The 14545-nt window shown below is 43.7% G+C and overlaps 1 non-coding gene across 1 annotated transcript; it reads left to right on the top strand.

The window, feature by feature from the left end:
- Positions 1-210: 210 nt before the first annotated feature.
- On the top strand, positions 211-317 carry LOC118887618. Its single transcript, XR_005018093.1, has one exon. It is a non-coding gene; the product is annotated as a U6 spliceosomal RNA (small nuclear RNA).
- The last annotated feature ends 14228 nt before the right edge of the window (positions 318-14545 follow it).

Genomic DNA, 14545 nt, shown 5'->3' with positions numbered 1-14545 from the left:
TCCTTTAGTGCATTAGGTTATCACATCCCCATTTTACAGAAAAGGACACCAAGGTTCAGAGAGGTTAAGGGATTTGGTCTGGGCAAACCAGAGAAAGATAACAATCATCAGAGCTTACAGTCTTCTGTTTCTAAATCCTTTGTGAAGGGTACACTCAAAGGTGTGCCTCATCACCTTGGAGTAAGAACAAATGGCAAAGTGAAAAGCCCAGTGCTTGCTTTGGCAGCACATATGCTAAAATTGGAACAATACAGAGAAGATTAGCATGGCTCCTGTGCAAGGATGACACGCAAATTCGTGAAGCGTTCCATACTTTTAAGACCTAAATGTAAGGCCAGACACTATAAAACTCTTAGAGGAAAACATAGGCAGAACACTCTATGACATAAATCACAGCAAGATCCTTTTTGACCCACCTCCTAGAGAAATGGAAATAGAAACAAAAATAAACAAATGGGACCTAATGAAACTTAAAATCTTTTGCACAGCAAAGGAAACCATAAACAAGACAAAAAGACAACCCTCAGAATGGGAGAAAATATTTGCAAATGAGGAAACTGACAAAGGATTAATCTCCAAAGTATACAAGCAGCTCATGAAGCTCAATATCAAAAAACAAACAACCCAATCCAAAAATGTGCAGAAGACCTAAATAGACATTTCTCCAAAGAAGATATACAGATTGCCAACAAACACATGAAAGGCTGCTCAACCTCACTAATCATTAGAGAAATGCAAATCAAAACTACAATGAGGTATCACCTCACACTGGTCAGAATGGCCATCATCAAAAAATCTAGAAACAATAAATGCTGGAGAGGGTGTGGAGAAAAGGGAACACTCTTGCACTGTTGGCGGGAATGTAAATTGATACAGCCACTATGGAGAACAGTATTGGAGGTTCCTTAAAAAACTAAAAATAGAACTACCATACAACCCAGCAATCCCACTACTGGGCATATACCCTGAGAAAACCATAATTCAAAAAGAGTCATGTACCACAATGTTTATTGCAGCTCTATTCACAATAGCCAGGACATGGAAGCAACCTAAATGTCCATCGACAGATGAATGGATAAAGAAGATGTGGCACATATGTACAATGGAATATTACTCAGCCATAAAAAGAAACGAAATTGAGTTATTTGTAGTGAGGTGGATGGACCTAGAGTCTGTCATACAGAGTGAAGTAAGTCAGAAAGAGAAAAACAAATACCGTATGCTAACACATATATATGGAATCTAAAAAAAAAAAAAAGGTTCTGTAGAACCTAGGGGTGGGACAGGATAAAGGCCAGGTGTAGAGAATGGACTTGAGGACACGGGCTGGGGGAAGGGTAAACTGGGACGAAGTGAGAGAGTGGCATTGACATATATACACTAACAAATGTAAAATAGACAGCTAGTGGGAAGCAGCTGTATAGCACAGGGGGATCAGCTCGGTGCTTTGTGTCCACCTAGAGGGGTGGAATAGGGAGAGTGAGAGGGAGGGAGATGCAAGCGGGAAGAGCTATGGGGATATATGTATATGTATAGCTGATCCACTTTGTTATACAGCAGAAACTAACACAACATTGTAAAGCAATTATACTCCAGTAAAGATGTTAAAAAAAAAAAAAAAAGGGAAAAGCCTATCTCTTTCCTTCAGCTTTGGGGAAATTGCCATGATGTGACAATTACAAGAGCACTACTTCTTCAGTGACAGTGAACTGCTGCCCTTCAGGTCCATGGAGGGGAGTATGTGATAACAAAAGGGCGCAAATTTGGGTTTTAATCATGTGTTCATTCAACAACATTTATTAATGTCTATTAGTGATGGTGTTCTAGGTGCTAGGGATAAAAAAGATGAATAACAAGATTTTAGGAGTTCACTCCCTAGTAACAAGGGACACATACACATGTATATATATAACTGAATCACTTTGCTGTGCACCTGAAACTAACACAACATTGTTACTCTACTCCAATATAAAATAAAAATTTTTTTTAAATCTCAAAAAAAAAGAGACACGTGAACAAATAAATAAAATTCAATCTTCATGTGAGTCTTAGAGGTTGATATACAGTTCAGGTCAGCTCAGAGAAGGATTGGTCAATCCTGGGGAGGAGAGGTGGGAGGCTTAATAGAGGAGGTGCCTCTTGGGCTGACTCTAAAACATGAGTGGGTTTGGCCATGTGAAGAAGGAGATGAGGGACAGGACAGTGGAGGGAGAGGAGGTTTCATGGGGGAAGGTCCTGAGGCAGGAAATGACATGAAATATCTCAGGAAATGTGCTTCCCTGTAATGAATCACTCTGTGCAGCAGGGATGCGACAGGGATGAGACTGGAGACCAGGGGAAGAAGCCAGGTCCTGGAGGGAGGGCTGAGGGTTAGGATTTTGTCCTTTAAGCCATGCTGACCGACACGGTAGCACAACCACACGTGACTATAGAGCGTTTGAAATGTGGTAGCGTGACTGAGAAGTTAATTTTTAATTTTAATTCATTTAAATTTTAAAGGAGTTAATTCAATTGTTGAAAAACGCTTAAGTATGTTTGGAGCAACTTGGATAAGTACAACTACTCTTTCAACTCACCTGTAAATTTTATGAAATCTAAATATAAATTGAGTATTTTCAATGAAAATTTAACATCTGAATTGAGATACACCTGTAAGTGTAAAAATATATACCAGATTTCAATGATTTGGCATGAAAAAAAGGATGTAAGATATCTCATTAATGACTCTCATATTGTTTAGATGTTGAAATAATATTTTTGATATATTTGATTTAATAATATATTATTTAAATTAATTTCTTTTGGAGACTTCCCTGGCAGTCCAGTGCAGTGGTTAAGACTCCCTGCTTCCACTGCAGGGAACACGGGTTCGATTCCTTGTCGGGGAACTAAGATCCCTCATGCCACATGGCCAAAACAATAAAAGAAAAAAGGAAAAAAATTAATTTCTTTTTTTTTTAATTAAAAATTTTTCTAGCAGCCACATAAAACGATTACATATGAGCCTGCATTATATTTCCTTGGGGACAGTGCCACTTAGGCACTGGGGGAACACTGAAGAATTTTATGTAGGGTAGAGACATGATCAGATTTGCATTTGGAGGGAACATTCTGGCAGGAAAGGAGAGGAAGCGTGGAGGGATCTAAGGCTGGAGAAAGGTACACGGTTAGGAAATGATTGCAATAGTTCAGCTGTGAAAAGAGGAGGGCCTGACTTAGGAGCTTTAGGAATGGAGAAATTAGAGAGATAAGGAAGGTCAATTTAGAGCGTCATCAGAATCACCTGGAGGGCTGGTTACACCACAGATTGCTGGGTCCCAGCCCCAAAGATGCTGGTTCTGAATGAGGATGGAGTCCAAGCATCTTTATTTCTAACTAGTTTCCAGATGCTCTTGCTGCTGGTGATCTGGAGACCTTACTCCGAGAATCTCCCCTCTACAGGACTTGGCCACCAACAGGATAACAGGAAGAGAGAGAGAGGGAGTGGGAGAATTCTGTGAACTGCAGGTTTCTGCCACAGGTGTCTGGGTACATGGAAACTAGAAGAGGTGATGCTTGTTTGGGACAAAATGGTATGGGTTCAGTTTGGGATCTATTAAGTTTGAGGTCCCTTAGGGACACCCAGGAGGAGACACCACATGAGTAACTGGATATAAGTGGGCTGGAACTCAGGAAAGAGACTGAACTGTAATTAAAGATTTAGAAGTCCTCAGAATAGAGTTGGCAGTTAAAGCCCTAAGCATGAGTGAGGTTGCACAGAGAGACAGTGGCAAAGGAGAAGGGAAAACCCAAGGGCAGATTCCCGTAGTTGGAGCTATGTTTTGATCAAAGTCAGCAGTGTTCAAGAAAGATAAGATAGGCATGAATTTCCACTTGCCACTTTCAACTGTATGCCTCTTGTGTTTGATCATAGTGACCCAAGCTTAGGAAATAGTTTCAAAGAACTTTAAAATTCTTCAGAAGATTCTAATCAAAGGTTAGTTATGCTTCACCAATGACATGACAGGCATCAAATAAAAGCTTTTATTTATGAATTTCATCATTAATAAAATAGTCTTGGCCAAGACTCTCCTAAGCTTCAGTTTCTTCATCCATTAAGCTGGGCTGCTGATTACCTTTCTCACAGAGTTTCTGGAAAAATGGGCATAATGTATGTCAAGCACAGCACCTAACTGACACGCAGGAGCATCTCACTACGGGTGGTAATTACCATTATTTCTGCGAGAACACCTTCTAGACCAGGCTGCATCACTAAGCCTATTTGGTAGGGGCCAAGGAAAGACTCACTTCAAATGGAATTCCAGCCAATGCCAAGAGAGTGATCTAGGATCAACAATAGCAATAATAGTTTCAGTATTACAATTATTGCAATTTTAGAATTCAGAGGGAAAAACAATTCTTTAGAGCAATGTGTGTTCTCCATTGTTTCACTGTGTTTTTATAACAATTGAAGTGGAAGGAAAGTAGCCTTCCTATGTGCTAGGCAAGCTGGATATATTATTCCATTTAATTTATCAATGTAATATCTTTAAATAAGGCCCCAGTGAACGGCTCTAAGTGTTTCTTAGCAAGAGGAAGAGGAACTGGGTCTCTGTGGTCCCAACAAATGCCATTGCTGATCAACAGCTGGGCCTTTGCAGAGGGCTTGTTGTCCTGTATTCAGAGCAGCGGATGGCTGGACACAGTTCTGACTCGGCTGTTGGGCAGACCAGACCTGTGTAGACAAGCATTGCCTTTCTCTGGGGCATTTAGTTCAGATGGGTGGTCTGTCTCCACGTCTTCTCTTCCCATTCAGACTCCCCTTCACTGTTGTGCCCATTCTGGTCTGCTTTCTCCCCTCACCACTCCAGAATGGCTCCTCTCTGAGTCCACAGTGATTCCTCTGTCCTCATCCTACTCTGGCTGCTCCCGAGGGGGCAGCATGACCCCCAGAGTTGGCTGTGATCAACGGGGAGTTCTTCTGTGTTTCTCTTTCCCTGGTTTTCTCCATTAGGCTTCTGGCTGCTCTACCGCTTTGCTTGTATCATGCAGATATCAGCCTCCTTCACTGCTCTCCACAAAGATCAAGGGTATTTTCAACAACACTCTTAGGCATGGAGTTCTCCACTCTTTATTCCAAATAAACTCAGAGCTGTGGAAGTTTTCCTCCTTATGGCCTGCCTTTCCCACTAGGCAGCACCCCTCTACCACTGCACTGGAGCTGGGCCAGAGACTCTTTTCCCAGAGTGATGTCCTTGCTTTACAAGTGGATTCTGGGGGAGGGGGATGTGGAAACCGCTTGTCATCTCAGCACAGAATCTCTGCCCTGCAAGTGAGCTGGGGTGTGGGCAACCAGGGCCCTAGTACCCTGACTTGCCAAGCCTGGAGCAGAGCTTCCGCCCCACAAGTGGGGGGCCAGATGAAAAGAGGGAGGCCTGGTCCTCTTGGAGTGCCTATCTGCAATACGACTTATGCAAAATGGGGCTGGGGGCCAAGAAGCACCAGCATCCTGCCTCTTCTAGAGTCAAACGACAACCCCAGACTGGGATCTCAGGAGAGATGGAGCCCTTGGCCGTACCTGCCCTGGGCAGAACTTCCATAACACGGAGCTAGTGGGGAGGGCAATGGAGCAGAGTGGGGCTCAAACACCACAGACTTTCACGGTTTTTATTGAGATATTATAGATTTTCTTGAACGAATGTTTCTCTTTTGCTGTATGCCCTTAGGACACTTTCCAGAGACTTTCAATGATGACTATTTTAAATAATATTCTCAGTTCGATTGTTATTTTGCTGGGGATAAGGTCTGCCAAGCTTTCTACTCCTTTATTCCAGAAATGCTGCCTCTTAATTCATCTTTATATGCCCACCAAAATGTCTCTTGGCATGTTAGCACAGCCATCAGCAGCACAAGCCCCAGTCTAACCAGCTTGGGTTCAAGTTTCTATTCTGCCGCTTGTTAGCTATGTGGCTAAGAACGAGTTATTAAACCAAGGGCAGCTACCTCAGAGGAGTGTGGTGAGGATGAATGAGCTAAGCCTAGTGTGATATTCGGCTCAGAGTTCGCCACCCACTAAAGGATGGCTCTCACCCTCTCTTGTTGAACTCTGCATGGTGGCAGATTGCCACAAGGGGGCACCAAGAACCAGGTTAATGATGAACCACCCCAGGGATTCAGTTAGGTCATCCCAATAGTTCCATCTGTAAGCCAACCAGAAGTAGGTATTTTTCCAGACAACAGAAGATGGAAGTGGAAGGCACTTCCTAAACATCACCACACCATTTTCCACAGAAAATAGAAATTCGGGACCTTCCTAAGCATCACCAGGTCGCTTCCCCATGGAAATTGAGCTGTGTACAAGGAATTATGCTGTGAAGAGGAAGGTCCTGCATGCAAGGTCGTGTTCTAGGAGTTGGGAGGATGCAAAACTTCCCTTAAAGAACAAATATCATAAGTTAGTATTTACTTATTGAGTGCCTGTCATGCACTAAGTGTTCTAAACAGTGTCAGGCATCACCCCATTCCTTTCATTCTTTTTTTTTAATTAATTAATTAATTTGTTTGTTTATTTTTGGCTGTGTTGGGTCTTCACTGCTGCGCGCGGGCTTTCTCTAGTTGGGGCGACCGTGGGATACTCTTCGTTGCAGTGCGAGGGCTTCTCATTGCAGTGGTTTCTCTTGTTGTGGAGCACGGGTTTCAGTAGTTGTGGCACGGGGGCTTAGTAGTTGTGGTGCACAGACTTAGTTGCTCTGCGGCATGTGGGATCTTCCTGGACCAGGGACTGAACCCGTGTCCCCTGCATTGGCAGGAGAATTCTAATCCACTGTGCCACCAGGGAAGCCCCCATTCCTTTCATTCCGATTGAAGAGGGCCCAGGGGCTCAGCTGGGGATTTGATTTGTTCAGAGGATGATAAAAAGTCAACAAATATTCTGGATCGGGGGGAGGTACCTTAATGAAGAAGCACTTAGAATGATTTATTTAGAGTGGGTGCAGAAAAAAAAGTGGCAAAATCAGGGATGCCCTGGCAATGTTGCAGTAGACCAATGTGATGCCAAACATTGTTACAGCAAAAACTCTTAATAAAGCTGAATTTTAAGAGAAACCCCAGTAGTTAAGAGAAATAAAAATGAAGCTGTTGTTCTGACTGAAATAGGAGTATGGAACCTGGGTCTTCACCTGCTAGGCCTCTTTCTTAGCTTCTTACAGCTCGCAAATGGTGAATTGGCTATAGTTTTTTTTTTTTTTTAAAGGAATTCCTTTATTTTTATTTATTTACTTATTAATTAATTTTTGGCTGTGTTGGGTCTTCGTTTCTGTGCGAGGGCTTTCTCTAGTTGCGGCGAGCGGGGGCCACTCTTCATCGCGGTGCGCGGGCCTCTCACTGTCGCGGCCTCTCTTGTTGCGGAGCATAGGCTCCAGACGCGCAGGCTCAGTAGCCGTGGCTCACGGGCCTAGTTGCTCCACGGCATGTGGGATCTTCCCAGACCAGGGCTCGAACCCCTGTCCCCTGCATTGGCAGGCAGATTCTCAACCACTGCGCCACCAGGGAAGCCCTTGGCTAGAGTTTTTAAAAATCAAATCAAATGTTGGGAGAACCTTGGGTGCACCTCTAGGTAGCACAATTTGAAAACACCTGCAATTGTCCAAAGAGTACAGTGAGTGGATGGAGACACAGGATAAAGGATGCCTATGAGGATGAAGAGGATGGAGCGGAAAGGTGAGCAGCACTTATAGCTGCTGCCGGCAGCCTTGCTCGGTCCACGCTGCAGCCTGTGCACATCACTCCCTGACTCCTTGCCCCACTTCTCCTGCTCCCCTGCATTCTGCCCATTGTCTTACACCAGCACAGGCTCAGGGTCTGAGCCCCCGTTGGCATTAATCTTGGTCTGATCCTTGGTTATAATTCACATTTGCCTCCCCTCCCCAGAGGCAACCCGGCCTGCCCCAGCCCTATAACATTAGAGCCCTAGCATGCACCTAGGAGACCACTACCTTTGCCAGGATTTTCTAGCTCCAGTGAAAATTAGGAAAGAAAGATGAAGGAGACCTAGCAAGTGATCATATATGGAGGCAGAACTACTATATACTGTGTAGGTACTATGTGTATACATATATACTGTGTATAATACTATATACGATGTATATGCATCTACATATATATGCATCTACATATATGTAGATGCATCTACATATATGTTTATGCATTTGGAGGCAGAACTACTACAGGAAGGGAAAAAAGAAACGTTACTGATAAGCTAATATTTATTAAGTGGTGGTTATGTACCAGGTACATTGCTAAGTTCATATATGTATTTATATATATATATATTTATATTTATATAACTATAAGGGAGGCAGATAGGAATAGGACAAGTTTACATGCACAAAGGACACTGTTTGTTTTTGATGAGATTCAGGCATTTTTTCGTAATAAATACTCCTCAGATTGTTGCAAGACTTTGGTTAATTTCCAGAGTTCTGAAAATGCTGATTCCGACCATTTTGACCAAACGGTCAGTGTTCTCATTGCTTTGTGGAAGAGCAGAGTTTCAAAGTCTCTACGCTGCCGCTGTGCAGACTGGAAGCCTGGTTGCAGGACTTTCTAAGCAGCAGCATCACATTCTCACTCATACTCGGCTTGTATCATCAAAAGCTGCAGTCTTTTGTCAGGAGCTGCTGGCTGCTCCTTCCTGTATTTGTTTTTAAGGAGGCTTAAGACTTTTCATCTTCACTAATTAAATTTCGTTTTTCTTTATTGTTGTTTTTCCAAGATGTCAAATAATTGTGAATCCTGCATCAGTCAGTGGGCTTTTTAGTTTCATTTAAGTCACGGACAACATCCCTGGCTGAGTCAGAGCACAGACCAGTGTTCTGGTGCTTCACCAGGTACCCCTCCAGGGGGACTTTTAATCCATTAACATCTTTTGGAATCCTTACCTGTTTCCAAACTGTGCCTCTAGCATTCCAAAATCTACTAGTAAGACAACGTTTTCTCAAAAGGAAAGTTGGTTAATTTTACATGATTTATTCATAGCAAAATTTTCTAACTCTCATGTTTCACTGTTTCTTTACTGTTCACACATCATTTCTTTCTGAAGAACGTTATACTTAGTGAAATATCAAGGAGCCATCACTGTCCCTTTCTGAAAGTTGAGGCAACGTTGGTCTGCCCTCAAGTTCCTAGCCCCTTTTTCATCTCTTCACATATTTCCCAAAGGACAGTAGCAACTGGGTGAGAATTCATCTGCATCCTCAGCAGTCTTATTCCTGATGAAGAGAGGGCCGGGAGGAGCATGGTCAGGGAAAAGCTGGCTTAGCCACAGAGGCTGGTTCCAGTGTAGGCAGCCTGGGCAGCTAATCCACAGTTCCAGGTGTGGTGTCCCGGGAAGTCAACAAGATCAGAGTTCCAAACTGCACTCAGAGGGCTGTGGTGGGGCTCAGAGCTGGCTTTTTTTTTTTTTTTTTTTTCTTTCTGTAATCATGAGAGCACCTAGTCAATGATTAGTGGACAGAGGGAGGAGAATCCTGCATTCCCCACTCCCTACGAGGGGGGCTGCTGAGAGTAGCATGGCATAATAAGGCCCAGCTAAGCTGACTGCAGTTTGGGGTGGAGCTTCTGACATAGCCCGCAGGGCAGGAGTCCTGTGCTATGAGTCGGGCAACTGTGGGCACAGCCCTATTGATCCCACTGCTGACGTGGCTCCTGCTCGTTCCACGAATGGCTCAAGGTGGAGGGCGGAGCACCTGTGATTCCAGCTGAGCGGGACTGGAGAAGGCAGGGGCCCCTAAGGAGCACTGCTGTTGAGAGTTTACCTGGTCCAGTGGGAATGGAGGTTGAGAGAGGCTACTCACACTATGGTCAAACATCTTGGCAAGTTACTGAATATCTTTGAGTTTTAAATTTCTCATTTGTAAAATAAAAATAATCATCTCTCCCTTGCAGGAATGGTATGAAAGAAAAATACGTGCATTAAGCACTCAGAACACAAGGGGCCCAATAAGTTGTACTTTGGGGAATTCCATTTTGTATGGGGGTTTCTTTCTGGGAGCAATTTCCCTCCTCTACTGCAAGATGGCGCCTGTGAGCAGCGCTGCCCTTTCCAAAGGCTTTCATTTCCACCCCTTGGGTGCGAGGTAGTTGTCTTCCTCTGTCAGTGCTCAGGCTGGTATTTAAAATCCAGCATTGCACACAGACTTTGTGTTTTTGATCCATCTGCTCTATGAAGAACTGTGAAACTCAGAAATACCTACTTCCAGCCAGACACCCATTTCTCCACTAGGATTTGTCAGTTGTTAAGCCTTTGTGATATAACCAGGCAGTTGGGCATTCCAAAGAAGTCAAACACTTAATTAGGACTCTGGCTTTTTATATGTTTACCTCTGTTATAAGTTAAAGAACCTGGAAAGAGTGCAGAGTTTCAAAGTTCAGGCATGTGGATTTGAATCTGAGTGCTGAGCAACCTCGGACAAACATTTGATCTCTCTGAGCCTCAATTTCTTCATCTCAAAGATGTTTGTAATCATTGTGGCTATTTCATAGGATTGTTGTAAGGATAAATGAGATAATATACTTAGGATAATAAGCATAAAACCTGGTACATAGTAAGCACGCCTGTGAGTATAAGCAATTATGACCGTCAAGGGCTTGAGCTTTGAAGTCTGTCAGATGTCGATTTGATGCCTTGCTCTTTGACTTAAGATCTTGCATGATCTTGAATAAGTTATGTAAACTCTCTGAGCTCTACTTGCCTTGTAAGTCAAAAGATTGTCATGAAAATTACAGAAATGTGTATACAAGTACCTTTCACTTTTTATTTGTATCATGTCCCATTTTAGATAGGATTTGAATTTACCCACTCAAAAACAGAAATTAGCCCAATGACCTTTTTATAGAATAGGTCTTAAAATCAAGGATAGAAAAAACAAGAGACAAGGTTAGGATCTTAGCTCCCATCGTAAGCGTCTGTGTAATTGCTAGTGACGGGGCACAAATTTGGCTTTGAGCTTCTTAGCACCCAAGGCAGTAAGAAAGGAAATATGGTTAGTTATGATTCAGAGTGCTGAGATAAATGCAGAGGAGTTCTGAAGAAGCCCAGCTATTCCTAGATCTGAGACTTAGGAGACTGTATGTAGCACATGGTGGATACACAATAGACACATAAATGTTAGCCATCCTCATCTTCAGCACAGAGGGAAGAGTGGGTCTAAGAATAAAAGCAACATGGAAGGGATAACATTTGAGCTGAATAAGACTGAACAGAATTTGCCAGAGGCCTGGACGGCCGGAGAAGGGAGGGAGCCTGCCCACAGGCGGAGAGAACAACCACCTTGGGATCATCCCCACCCATCAGGGGCAGGGGCCGGGGATGCAACTGCCATCAGGCTGAAAGGCACAGGGACTTGTAGTCTGAAGAGGCTGGAAGCAGCCTTGTCCACACAGCTGCTTTGGTTTAGAGTCTCCCTCCTGGACATCTGGTGTTTAATGACAATCCTCAGAGGGAAGCTGGTTGTCTTTTTTTGAGTGTTTTGTTTTGTTCTGTTTTCCTGAGAACCCAGCCTTATGGCTCTTGAAGGAAGAAAATGGTCAGGATGGTTACAGAGAATGTTCTCTTTTTTTCTCCAGGTCTTCTCAGCCATTACAACCAGTGCTGGGGGATTCTGTGACGTAAGATTGAGAAGGCGTTTTTAGGCCGTGAAGACCCAGAGAACTGTTAGGGAATCGTATACTAATTCCTCCTCTTCTTTCATTTCTTCCAACACATTCTCTCTCTCTCTCTCTCTCTCTCTCTCTCTACGTGGGAGGGGGTGAGATAAACCTGCTTCAGCCACAAAGACAGGACAGGCCCAGGTCCCTGCATTGCCCTGTGACTTTGTCCTAAATAAACCTCTATGTAAAGATGGAGCTTTGCTGCTTCGATGTGTTTGTGCCAGGAGGTTGAAAATGAGCTCATTAGTGGTTACAATTAGATTTGGATTCCTGAACACACACTTGGTATTGTTGCTTCACTCTCAGAGACAATTGAGTAGTCATTCATTTTCAGGACTTGAATACCCTATGGGCTCTTCCCAGCCTGCCCAGGATAGGCATAGGTGATCATGCAGCCCCAGGCAGTAGCTTACTATCTCTGCAATCAGCTGTGTTCTAAGAACTCTCCCGGGGGGCCAGTTCTTGGAATGGTTCTGATTGTTATCTTTGTACCCTCTGGAAGAGGGGAGATGTGGAAGAGTCCACATGCTCTGTCCAGGCACAGGAGGGGAGAGTCAAGACATCTGGACTTCCGGATATGACTGTCATAGACAAGTTTGGTGGCTTTGGATAAGACACTTCTGTTTTCTGCTCCTCCATTTTTCCCATCTGTTAAAAAAATTGCATATTAGAAGAATTTTTATATGTGGAATTTTGCAGAAAGTGTCCATGGATATCATCGTTTTCTCAAAAGGATCTGTGACCAACAATGGCTTAGAATCCCATGACTTATTGATTTACAAATTCTTATCATCCAACTTGGAGCAATTCTTTGGCTCTGTGCTTTTAGGAATGTCATACATCTAACTGTTCAGCAGTCTTTGCTAACTGCCTACCAATTCCTTTGATATGGTCCAAGGATGCAAAAGTCAATAAGACACTTTCAGAGAGACTACTTTCCCATGGAGGAGATGGACTCACGAACAAAGAGGCCATGGGCTCCCACTGACCGTCACCCCAGCACCCTCCACACGGGTCTCTCTCCTTGTGCTGCCAGCAGGCTTGCTGCTCTTACGTGGGAATGGGCTGTAACCCCTACTGTGTATTCCTCAGATCTGCACCTTCTGGATGAGAAAACCCATACTTTGCAGGAGCCCTGGAATCCCACCAGCCCCTCTTTTCCTGCCCTTCCTGGGGCCTCCTGGACCCTTTCAGGTCCAGCACTGCAGGGGAGTGAACTGTGGAGACACTGATGAATGCATATCACACCAGCACGCTAATTTTGCTCAGGTGTGGACCTTAGCAGTTCCCAGGGACCTCCTGGCTCTGCAAGAAACACTGTTAAATGGGAAATCTACTTAAAAGAAAAGAAAAGCAGGAATATTTCTCTCCACACACAGTGGGCCGGAAGGGCAGGTGCTGCAGCAGGCCAGGCTCTGTTCCCAGTTCCCTTACTGCCTGGACCCAAGCTTTTCCTTTGAGTCACTGTCCCATAGTCCTGCTACCATCACCTCTGCCCTCAACTATTCTACTTAACTTCCACATACGTCTCATTATACTTCATCCTCCATATGGCAGCCAGAGGGATCTTTTAAAAATGTAAATCAGAACACGCTACTCCCCTACTAAAACTTTCCAAATATTTTCACTGCACTTAGAATAAAATGCAAACTCCTCACCAAGTCCTGTAACACCTCCCATGATCTGGCATCTGCCTACCTGTTTAGCTCTATCCTGGACCCCCTCCTCCTCACTCACCAAGCTCACTGACCTTCTGTTTCCACATTGCGGTAATGTCCTTTCTGCCTCAGGGCCTCTGCACTTGCTGTTTTTGTTGACTGAACTGCTCTTCACCAGTTGCATGGCTTCTCCCTCTTATGATTCAGATCCCAGCTTAACAGGTACTTTTTTGTTAGAGTTCTTCCTTGAGGATCTCGTATAAATTTCCCCACCCTACTCCATCACAGCCTTTTCACTCTGCTTTCTTTTACTCTCGTATTTGTTGTAATCTGGAATTATCTACTTTATTTGTTTATTGTCTGCCTCCCCTGACCCGCTAATGAGCCTGGTCTGTCCCTTTCACTGTCGTATCCCCAGCATCTAGAATAGGGTATGGACCATAATAGATAATCAAATATTTGTTGAATGATTGAATGAGTAATGATGGGAAAGGCATTTAATATATTGGAGCCCCCATTCCTTAGCTACATATCTGATCTTTTATTATCCTCAGAAAACTCCCTGAGGTGGATGTTACCATCACAGCCACTTTACAGTTGAGGAAATGGAAAATCAGATGAGTTTAACAACTTGCCTAAAATCATAATTGTGGCCTGGAAGTTTATCCCCTTTGAGATACCAATAGACCTTTTGGGGAGAGAAATTCTCTCTATTCTTCCGAATTTTAAATCCCACCATCACGTTATCCATCCATTGGAGAATGGAATAATACATTGCCTGTCTGGTCTACTCAAAAGCAAGGTCTGTGACCAGGACTCAGCCCCAAGGAGTGATGGACTCTATTCCCACACACGCTTCTTCTGCATCTGATTCATTCTGAGCACATCTACTACATTCAATCATTTATTTATTGATATATCGATTCATCACATACGTACTCTTAGCAGGTACTATGATAGGCACCTGGCAGCTCCAGGGAGGAAAGGAACCCTTGATTCATGCTAAGGGTTTGTCCCTGGTCTCCCCTAGAAATGGATGGTCCCTAATAGTTTGTGTTGGTCAAATTCTAATTCTTTTGACTAAATAAGACAATGCATATAAAATGCTTATTAGCTGGGATTCTGGCATGGAGTAGGCACTCAAGGAATATTAGTGATGATGATGATGATGATGATATTAGAACCTGGACTTCTTTTCT

The sequence above is a fragment of the Balaenoptera musculus genome, chromosome 20 (assembly GCF_009873245.2).
Source record: "Balaenoptera musculus isolate JJ_BM4_2016_0621 chromosome 20, mBalMus1.pri.v3, whole genome shotgun sequence".
Lineage (NCBI taxonomy): Eukaryota > Metazoa > Chordata > Mammalia > Artiodactyla > Balaenopteridae > Balaenoptera > Balaenoptera musculus.
Note: the sequence above shows the minus strand (reverse complement) of the source record. Positions and strands in the feature narration are given on the sequence as shown.